Genomic DNA, 11553 nt, shown 5'->3' with positions numbered 1-11553 from the left:
CCTCCGGGGCAGGCGGGAATCGAACTCATGCGGAAGTGGCTTAAGCTTCTTAGTGCAGTGCTTTAACCCGCTGCGCCACCAGGAAGGGCCCAGTTCTTCCTTTTTAATGTTTGTAATCATGATGGTAAATTTCCCTCTCAGCCTGGCTTAAATTACATTCCATATATTTTGATATATTTTCATTTTAGTTTGTCACGTATTTTAAATTCCTTTAAGACATTTCCTTTGACCCATGGATTATTACAAGTGCATTGTTTTCTGTTATTTTGAGAATTTCCTATTAACTTTGTGCTAATTTTTTTAAGCTTGGCGTATTGTAGTTGGAGAATATATCCCAGGTTGTGATTCCTTTAAATTTGTGCATAGACTGTTATGGTCACTCTTGTCATGTAGCCCAAACTAGCTCTGTGTTCCATGAGCATTTGTAAAAAATGTGTTATCCTGCTGTCTGGGGTAGAACATTCCATTTGATTTTGCTCCTTGAGTGTATTGCCCCTTTATGTTCTCTTTTCTCACTCATATTTTGTCTGGTTATTTTATCAACTGTTGAGAACCCATGTACTTTAAGATTTATTATATTTTGTTATGCATACAAGAATTGGGGTATAGCCAGAGGGCTGTGTGTGTGTGTGTGGGGGGGGGTGAGACCAGAGACAGAGTGGGGAGCAGAGCAGACAGATCTGCTGAAATACTTGCTGAGGGGAGTACCATGTATGACAGGAGAGGTCTGCTGTGCCATGTGGGGTAGCCCCACTCATGCCACAGTAGCTGGTGATAGCTTGATAACACTGAGACTTTGACCCCTGTACTACCTGGGAGGCCCAGTCCAGGTACGTTCTATCACTTTCTCCCAAGAATATATACTTCCTCTCTGAGTACTAAAATACTCTCTGAATTCATAAGGAGTGTTTATTTCCTTTCTTAAAAAAATTAATTTTATTTTCAATTGAAACAGTATTGGTCTACAGCATTGTCTGTGATGTAGAAATACAGGGTCTCCTCCTTTAGGTGCTGTTACCACAGCACACCCACCACCCTGTCACTCATGGTTCTCCACTGTGGTCCTGTGGTCCTTTGAGCATAAGGAACATTTCTTGCCTGACCTTGGGAGAAATCAGATATGGCTATTTGGCCCAACTCTCTTCTCCTTAACATCCTTAACTCTTGAAAGCAGATTGCTTTATATCGTTCAGTTGCTGGATACAAGCACAGTGAATTACATCCTGAGAGGGGAGAGAAAATAGTAGCTTTCTCCTGCATAAGAAAAGAATACCAACACACTTTAATTCCCCTTTATCTTTACATCACAGTTACTTGATTAGTGTTATGTAACTTTAGGTTCCAACTTCTTTTTAAGAATATGAATGCCAGTGTGTTTATGATCTGGGCAAGGAAATAGTGGGTAATAGCTGTTCTTGGCTTTCTTGTTCTGAGAACATGCTCAAAATCCACAAGACTACCACTAGTTTTGACTATACCATTGGGTTATTTTCGAAAATTTGACCTGAAATTACAAAGTGATATTTTCTCAAACCATTCCACTCTCACTCCAAAAGTATGGTTTGAGGCATTTAACTGTGTAGCTAACACTGTATTTTGTAGACCCAGAGATCTCTACCCAGTCATCTCTCTTTGAGAAGCATAAAGACAGTATCATCATAAGATGCAGTAAATAACACCCACTAAGTTTAATTGTTTTTAAATTGCAATTACAACTGATTAAATGCTAAAATGTGAACAGCTGCACAGGAATATTTAACAGACTTCTTGGAGCCCTCTTTTGATAGGACTTTTAGAAGACTAGCTTATACAAACACATAATAAATATTCTTTTATATTCACAGAAGAAAGCAAACAGACCATTCAGAAATAAAAAAGTTAATTTCTGAAAACTGTCAAGAAAGGAATTTTCTGTTTTTTCTGTCTCAGCTGCTTTTGGAGGTCACTTAGCTGGCGACAGCCATAGTGAACAGCCTACACATGAGCACAGAAGTCAGCAGGCAACATGAGAGACTACTTCATTTCAAACTGGGGGTGAGAAAGGCCTTTGTAAAGTGTCACCTGTCCTCAGTTCTTGAAAGATGAATAGGATTCTTTCATTCTGCAAACATGACAGTACTCTTCAGCTCTGTGCCTGTCACTGTGTGAGAACTGAGACCACAAGGTGAAAGAAATCCTGACTTGGGCTTGTAGAATCATAGTGTGTGTGGAGATGGCCTGATTGGTGATTGCAGGGGAAGGCACACTGTGACATGGCCAGAGCCAGCCTGCTACCTGCCACCTGCATCTGAGCAGAGAATGATTTTTATAAAGCATAGAGGAGATAGCAATGGGTTTGAGTACTCCCAGAACAAAGATCCAGGTCTCTTCCTACTTAACATGGCTCAAATATACCAGCTTTCATATGGGTCACCCTTGATTTTTAAGATTGAGTATTCTTTAACTGGTTCCTTTATAACATGCAACTTTGGTGCATCTTCTTGTCACTACCCACTGGTTGCTATGTGGGTTCCTCTTTACCCCTTATGTTAGTGAAAGAGTGTCTCTTTGCAATTTTTTTTTTTTTGTGGATGGTGCTTCAAGGATTCTGAGAGTCCCCTAAACTCCCTAAACTGAAAGCAAGCCAGGACACACATGCCTTTTTCTGGGAGAAGTGCTCTTGGCTTTTATCAGATTCTCTGAAGTTCAGCCTTTAAACATTTTGAGAGAAATGGTTTTAATGTGAATTTCTTAAAAGCTAAAATCAGGGCCCTCCCTGGTGGCGCAGCGGGTTAAAGCACAGCACTGAGAATCTAAAGCCGCTTCCGCATGAGTTCGATCCCCGTCTGCCCGGAGGTGACCACATGGTGTGGCAGACCTCTCCTGACCCGCCCACTGCTCCCCTCAGCAGTCGATCTGCCCCTTCGTCGATCTGCCTGTTCTGCTCCCCGCTCTGTCTCTGGTGAAGCCTCTCGCCACCCCTGAGCCTCTGGTCTGTACCCCAGTTCTGTATGCACAAATAAATAAATCTTTAAAAAAAAAAAAAAAAAAGCTAAAATCAATGCCGCTGTTGCTGTTGCTGACGATTGAGGATTTAAGTAACAGGCCCTTGAAGTTACCCAGGACAAGGTTCTAGTAGCTTTGTTCACTCATTTGAATGAATGGGAAATTCCTTTCAAAGTCCTTTGTGCTTGGGCTATAGGTGCAGTGTCTGATGCCAGAGGACATTTGTCTGCATGCTCAGGAGAACAGGGTCTGAAAGAAGAATGTTGCCAACAGTTTATTTGGAAAATACAACTGCAAATTTTGGGGAGCAAGGGGAGATGCCCTGCTTTAACCTGTGAAGGCTAACACCTTTCAACAGGCTGTGAAGAGCCACATCTGTTTCTCAGTGGCTTATTCATGGCTCAACACTTCTCCAGAGGTGTTACACTGGGCCACACCTTGAAGGCACATTTACCTCCTTGTCATTCTGTTAAAGCTTTCTCCCATGAGGTGTTAACCCTACTTGACTTCAGGTTGACCTTTTCCACCCACAAGAACAGCTCAGTAAGCCAGGGCTCACGGTGCTTATGGGGTGGGCCAGCCAGTACCAAAATGGCACAATCACTCTGTGTAAGTGGAGTTAACAATCAAAAGAAAGAGCATTAGGGACATACTTTGAGGAATCCAAGAAGGGGCACAGATTTGTTTCTAGGAGGAGCAGAGGCAGGAGTGTGAAGATTACAGGTGGAATTGGAGGCAGAGAAAGCACATGACCAAAGGAAATAGGGTAGGGAATAAGATGGTCCTGAGATTGTGTTTTTATTCTTCCTTCTGTGTGTCTGCCTGATAGTTATTACACCTCTCGCTTGTGCCAAAGGTGATACAGCGAGGTGAACAAAAGCAGACATGGGTCCATCTCTCATAGAACTGAGAATTCAGTTTGGAAGACAGAAATTGAATCACATAATCATATGAGCAAATGTGAAATTGCAACAGTCCTGTGTTGCTAGGAGGATGAGAAGCAGATTGCTTTTGAGTCTCTTTTAGACTGAATTAAATACAGCCAGAGAGGTCAAAGAAAGCTTTCCAGGCAAACTGATTCATGAATAGAAATATAAAGGGAGGAATGTTTTAAGGGCAAAAGGAAAGAGCTCTCTGGGCCAGGGAATGGATGCCCAGAGGTTCTGTGGTAGGGGAAGCATGGTAAATGTCAGTCAGAAAGGAGGCCAGTGTGTTAAGAGAGAGCATGTGGTTGAAAAGTGGGCACAAGGGTAAGACCACGCTCTATTAAGATTTTTGTCTTTTTTTTTTTTTTTAAGATTTACTTATTTATGCATACAGAACTGGGGTACAGGCCAGAGGTGCAGGGGCGGTGAGAGGATTCACCAGGGGCAGAGTGGAGAGCAGAACAGGCAGATCGATGAAGTACACTGCAGGCGGGTCAGGAGAGGTCTGCTGTGCCATGCGGGTCACCTCCGGGGTGGGGATCGAGTTCATGTTGAAGTGGTTTAGACTCTTAGTGTTGTGCTTTAACTTGCTGTGCCACCAGGGAGGGCCAGATTTTTGACATTTTCTGAGAAGCAATGGAACACTTTTGGAGCAATTTAAGTAGATAACCTGTTATCAGGGTACAGATCATTTGTAAGGCTCAAGCAATATCTCCTCCTCAGTGTTCCCTAGCCCCCAAAAGAAGACCCTTAACTTTGGCTGTTGGAGCATCTCCTAGAAAAGCCCAAGTATTGGGCCTCCCTGGTGGCACAGGGGTTAGTCTTAGCATCATCAGGCTATCACCAACTACTGGGGCTTGAGTTTGATGCCTGGCTAGGGAGCTAACTCACTTGGTGCAGCAGACCTCCCCTGTCTTGCCTGCTGCTCCCCTCAGCAGTGTACCTCATCAGCCTGCCTGTTCTGCTCTCCACCCTGTCTCTGGTGAATTCTCTCACCGCCCCTGCACCTCTGGCCTGTACTGCAGTTCTTGTATGCATAAATAGACCTTAATACTTGGGTTTTTCTTTCTTTCTTTTTTTTAAACACCCAAAGGATATGTGAAGGAGAGCAATTCAAGGAAAATTGCTGAAACAACAAATGTGCATTGAAGACTTTGAACTTGTCATCATGGGAGATTTTTATATGTGCTAGTTGTAGGAAGGTTTTTCAAACACTGTCTAGTTTTTCTACTTTTTGAGATTTTCTGAGAACACTGTAAGGGGGCAAGAAATTCAAGGTGCCCACATGGAAAGTTCTAGAGCAATCTAGAATACAGGACTCCTCATGACACCTCCTCTCACCAGTGACCTGTGTTGGGTGCTAGTCAGGTGAAGACCTGCTCCCACACAGCCCCGGGCCATGTGCAGAAGAACATGTCCTCCCAGTTTCTCTGTGGTTCCCACCGAGTCTTGACAAAAATTCTTTTTGAGCTTGACTGTGCTCAAGTTCCCAATACCTACTTTGCTTTTAGAAGCTTTGAAGATAGTTGTGTGGTCCAAAATCTCTGCACATTCAAAACAAAATACAAAGCAGAAACCCCACAGTGAAGCAATTTAAGAAAACTTTCATCAGTCCAACTTCGAAGTTACCTTTGGCTTGTGGTAAACAGAATAATCCAACTCATTAACCCAGGAGACAGTATCTGTGAAGGACAGCCTATTCTGTCTTTTGAAAAGCTTTGAGAGGAATTTCAATTAATTCTCATTTAGCAGGAATTTATTTATATATTGTAATTACCTCCAGTCAGAGCAAATTTTCTGCTGCTTTAGTGCAGCAAGAAATCTTCAGATTGGCTAGAGCAGCAGACTTGGCTGATTACAGATTTCTGCGTTATCAACCTGTGTGTGTGTTTGTATAAGAGTGTGTTTTTCTAATCAAGTCAGGAATGATTATAGTCATGTGTTCTGAGCTTTGGGTAGTTTTGATACTTCGCTTTTCTTCAGAGGATTTTAGGATGACTGTAAGAAAAGCCTTTCCTCATCTTTTCAATATTCAAAAATATAGGAATGTCTATATGCACAATTCCCATACTTCGGGTTCCTTGGCATGCTCTCTGCTTACCTTTCTGAACTGGGTAGCTGCAGGTAAGAAGTTGAATTAACGTGTCAAATCTTGGATAGCCTTTCTAAAATGTTTTAGGTGTACTCTTGCTTTGCAATTCTAAAGCTAAGCATCTTCCCAAGGAAAAGAATGCAAGACTTCACAGTGGGTTTTGGACAAATTGGAGGAATTTAGAAGAGTCATAAAAGTGATTAAGGGCTGGAGGGAGTGGCTGAAAGATTAAAGGAGTGAAATGCAGAACTTTGCCAAACTACAGATGTGGGTGGAGCAGAGGGCAAAATATTTGCAGGTTGGCCAAATGCTGGGAAAGGAAAAGGGGCTGTTTCAATGCTCTTAACCTCTTTTTTTTAGGGTCATAGACTGAACACCTCAGGGAAAGGGGTGGTTCCTGGTTCGCTGACCCACCCAAGGAAGGGTGGAGTTGGGCAGGGAGGGGAAGTTAGAAGAGAAAGGAAGGGCAGGGAGGGGAAGTTAGAAGAGAAAGGAAGGAAGAGAGGAAGAAGTATCTGGGAGACCGTGGAAGCACATGGCGCAGAGACACGTGAAGAAGCTGTCCTGGCTTCTTAGCCTTGGACTTGTACCAAAGATTTGGAGGACATGGTAGGAGACACTTGAACCAGTAGGTGAGAGGCCCTTGAGCATGTTGACATGCAGTCTTAATCTTGACTTGGGCTTTGATTTTGCTCCTTCCTTCCAGATTTATCTAGTTCTTTCTGTCCTCTCATGTGAGGCCCCACAGAAGGTGCCTTAGACTTGTGGCTTTTGGGCCTCAGTAGCCCCCTGGCCAACCCTGTTTGTGTAGTGACTCACAAGGGGATGTGTAACGTTGGGTACTGCACGTGGAAACAGCTTTCTGTTTTTTCCTCCTCTTTACACTCTAACTGTATGAAAGTTAATTTCTATTAAAGGTCTTACACACTAGAGTATGTCTTGTTTTAATGGAGTAGATGGCAAAATGCATTTAGGGTGCAGATTTGGGGGCCCTAGGGGGCCTCTCAGTTTGCCCTGGGAAACCACCTTTGGCAAATCCAGTAACAGTTCCAGCCCTCTCTTTCCTACCCTCGCTCTTGGTTCCAGACACATGTGATTGCCATACAAGTCTGGAATTGCCACGTCTTTTGGTATTTCAGGATAACTAAGTACAGAATTTTAAAAATGGTATTTGTTGTTGTTGTTGTGCTGTTGCTTTACTAAACAGCATAAATTATTTAGAGGTACTGATTCATACTAATTCATGCAAACTACCAAAGTCCCCGTAACCCCCCACCATAGTTCATGGCTCCTCCCTTTGATCCCCACCCCTACTCTACCTCTCTGAGAGCCTCAGTTCTAAAGTCAGTTTTCTAGGTTATGTATTGTTCTTTGTTTTTGTTTCTCTTTATTCTACATATGAATGACATCATCTAGTATCTTCTTTACTTCTGGTTTATTTCACTGGTATAATCTCCAGTGTCACCCATGTGGTCGCATGTCAAGAGAAGAAATGCCGATTTTTATGTGGGTTTTACATTAAAAAAAAGTTTTTACATTAAAAAAGAGTTTTTGCTGGGCAAAAACTCTTTGAGTTGTCAAAGCCACTACAATGCGGTAACAATCTCTGTTTTCATTATTGTCTCTGAGTTCCTTGGATTGGCTAATCTGTTTGGCTTGGCCCCACTTTTTCACATGGGAGTCTTTCCTCAAATGTCTGGTGGTCCCTGGCTGTAAAGTCAATGAAAAATGCAGGGGCTTTCCTGTAGAGAGTGGATGGTGAGTGTATGGGGGTGTTTCTCTGGGCACTGATTTTTTTCTAGAGAATTGTCCTGTTTCCTGGGGAAGTGAGAGAAAACTGGCTTTATGGGTTCAGAAGCTGTTTGGTTTCATAGCTGGATGCTACCTTATCTAAGATTGTTTTAAGAATGTTGCCGACCTCTCAGTTCTGGATGTTCACTTTGCCTGATGCCATTGAATTCAGAGTCTTGTCAATTTCTTCCAAAGGATGAAGACCTTGTCTTCTATGGGGTTAATGCCTTGGACAGCAGGACTGGCCAGAGGCACTGAGACTAAATTGGTATCTGCTTTTAAATAACCTCTCTGTTTACACCTAAGATGCAGCCATCCTTCTTGCTGTCTGTTCTCTAAGGGCTATCTAGTATCTAAGGTCTGGATGCCCTGAGGGCTTCTGTAGGATGGTTCTTTTGCTTTTGTGGGTCAGAACCACTCTTCAAGCTGTTGACAAAGGCAAAAGGCTGCCATAAGCTACAGCAGTCACCATGGGCCATGGTTTTCATCTTCCCACACATTCCTCTTCAGTTACCACCTTTAGTTTGAGCAGTCTTGAGTAGGGATCTGTGAAGGGAGGGATGGATGTGTGTGTGTGTGTGTGTGTGTGTGATCTACCACTTTGGAAAGAATGCTTCTTGATTCATGATCCAATTCTCTTTTCAAAACCTAGTTTCTTCTTTATTTTCTGATCTTTTCGGTTTCTCTCCTGCTGGTTCTTTTTTCACATTTTACATACTCGGATCTCCTATTCTAAACTCTAAAGAAATTATCCCTCAATCATTCTTTTGGACCTCAAGCTTCAACACTTTAGAGTAAGTTGTGGGCCCTCCCTGGTGCAGCCAGTTAAAGCACAGCACTAAGAAGCTAAAGCCACTTCAGCATGAGTCCCATCCCTGCCCTCCCTGGAGGTGATCCACATGGCGTGGTGGACCTCTCCTGATCCATCCGCTGCTCCCCTCAGCAATGTATTTCTTCAGTCGGCTTGTTGTGCTCCCAACTCTGTCTCTGGTGAGCCCTCTCACTGCCCCCTGTACCTCTGGCCTGTACCCCAGTTCTGTATGAATAAATAAATCTAAAAAAAAAAAAAGTAATTTGTTGCTCTTTCCAGTATTTTTAGCTTATGTCTCACTCTGACTTCTTACCTCATGAATGCTGTTAGTCTTTGAAGGTCATTTATCTGGTATAATCACCTCTCTCAGTCCTCATCTATAGTCTCACAGTTTGATCACTGTGGTTTATTGACCTTTGACCCTTCTGATGACTTCCTTCCTGATTCCAGCTGCTCTTATCCTACTTCTGGCCACCTCCTTCAGTTTGTTGAGCTTGTTGGTCTTCATCTAATTCCCCTGAAATACCATTCCCCCTCAACCCAGCACCTAGTCAAGGCTTCTTCTCTTCTAAAACACCTATTCCTTGTGTATATCTGTATATCTGTGTGTTACCTTTAAGTAGACCTTCTGCCTTGATCTATAAATTCCTGGTGGAGATACTTAGGCAAAGGAGATACTTACACTTGTTGAAACCTCAGGTGTACACTACTAAGACCAAATTGCCTTACCTCCCTCAGCCCGTTCTTCCTCCCATGTTGGACATTTTTGTTAATGGTGCCACTGTCTTCCAGCTCCTTCAACTCACAGCATGGGGGCATTTCTTGGCTACTGCCTTATCTCAGTACAGAATCAAATTAGTTAAAAAGTTCTATTGCTTATACTATCACTGTACCCCAGTATCTGTTCCCTGCCTCTTCATTTCCACCACCTTTGTGTAGCACCCATGACCTCCTGCAAGTTATTGCAAAATGTTCTTAATTCTTCCCGACTCTGCTTCACCTCCTATACCAGTGACTTTCCAAATGCTGACCGAATGAACACAAGATGATCTGGAATTGTGATTGGTTTGATGTGGATAGGAGGCAGGAATAGACTTTAAAAAATGATTTGCCGTGAATAAAAGAAATATTGAACACTATTTAAGAAGTGTATCAATATATATAATCTTAACACAAGGAAGCAATGCTATACAGTTTGTATGAATAGTGCATATATCTCTCTTTCTTTACATAACATGGACTAGGTGGATACTCACAGAAGGGGGAAGTGTTTACTTCTCTGCAAGGGTATAAAGGGAGCTCAAGGAGGGGTATGTTTGGGCCCCCTTAAAGATCCTAATGCCAAAATACCCAAATGTCTGAATGATGTCATTGTCAAAGGGGCATTGTTTCACTATTGCTTGACCTTTTCTGTCTATATTAAGCAAGTTTGAGACTCTCCAGATGATAGTGAAGCGTACTTCAGGGCTAGTTCTCATAGACCTGTAAGCGACCAGCTGGAAGTGCAGAAGCAGCTTCGCACACCTGCTTGCGAGCGTTCCATGCCCATCTCCATCAGAGCCAATTTCAAGTTCCCTGGCACGGTGTTCTCCATGATGCTGACCTGACCTTTTTGCTCTTGCCTTTGATACTCACCATTCACGCAGTCAGTGCTGGAACAATCTGCTCTTCATGGGAGCTGGAAAAGGCCACTTGCTTTCCTTGGCTCTGTGTCTCTTGCAAATTGCTGGGGTTTTTTTTGGTTTTGTTTTTTTTTACTTTTTCTCTTCCCTGACTCCCCACCTTTTGTTCACTAAAATATTTTTTATTCTTTATGCTATCTTTCATTCTGCCTCCTCTGGGAAATTTTCCTCTTTTCAAAGGCTTCCTTTTCTGTACTTCCTAAAGAATTCAACTGATACTTCTTTTATGATACTTACACAGCGTGATATGTGCTTATCCTGTTCTACCCGTGGCACACTGGCTTTGGACTTCAGAACTGTGAGAGAATGTCGTTTTGAGCCATAATAATAATAATAATAATAAAAGTAGTTGTTTCTGTATCTTCTTTGGTAGTATGTTTTCACACCTCCATACATGCACAAGTTTCACTCAGCCTCCACCAAAACTCCTACAAACCTCAAAATTGGTGGCAATTTGTTATTATGTAACAGGGTGGTCCCTAGGGGAAAGGTAACTCCCAGAAGGAGGGTGGAGCTGAGCAGAGAAAAAGGAGAGAAGAGAAGGGAGAAATGAGAGAATGGAGCTGGATGGAGAAGGAGGAGACCTAAGGAAGCCACATGGAGCAGCAAGCATGTGATGAAGAAACCGGGCTTGTTTCCTGACCCTGGACTGGTTAAGGCAGATGTGGGTGAGATACCTGTGGGGAGGTGACTATGGCAGTGTTTATATTGATTTTGTTCTTTTGCTCTCAGGTTTGTCTGGCCATTTTTGACCCTTTTCCATGGGTCCCGGCCAGAAGGTGCTTTAGTCTTGTGGCAGGCTTTCAGGCCTTGCTTTGGGCCAGTCCCTTTTGGGTGACTTTTGTCCACGAGGGGATGGGTAACTTCAGGTGTTTGATTTAGAAGTTATACTCTTTGCGTTCCATATTGTATATTTACTGTATTAAAGTTCCTTTTTATTAAAGTTTTATGTCTGTCTTGTTGCGGTGGATGGCAGAACCCACTTAGAGCAGGCAGGTTTTGGGGCTTCAGGGGTGTCCTGGAACAGATTTGGTGTCCTAGAACAGATTCTGTCCTCTTAACAGATTTGGGGTGCCCTATAACAATTACAGTTTTTGAAAGCATATAGATATGCTCAGATTTTAAAAAGGGGCAAGAACCTACCAACTGAAGCTCCATCTGTGGCTTTGCTAATGTTTTTGACCCACAGACAAGATGGACATTCATCATGGAGATGCTGACGCTCATTTTTCGCTGGAACGTGGGTGGTGAAGAGAAGGGGAGTTG

The 11553-nt window shown here is 42.9% G+C and overlaps 1 protein-coding gene across 1 annotated transcript in view; it reads left to right on the top strand.

Annotated features, from left to right (window-relative positions):
- LYPD6B (LY6/PLAUR domain containing 6B) overlaps window positions 1-11553 on the top strand; it is a 113353-nt gene that overhangs the window by 47223 nt on the left and 54577 nt on the right. The window lies entirely within an intron of this gene.

Source organism: Condylura cristata, unplaced genomic scaffold, assembly GCF_000260355.1.
Source record: "Condylura cristata isolate star-nosed mole 26May11 unplaced genomic scaffold, ConCri1.0 scaffold00002, whole genome shotgun sequence".
NCBI classification, from domain to species: Eukaryota; Metazoa; Chordata; class Mammalia; order Eulipotyphla; family Talpidae; genus Condylura; species Condylura cristata.
Note: the sequence above shows the minus strand (reverse complement) of the source record. Positions and strands in the feature narration are given on the sequence as shown.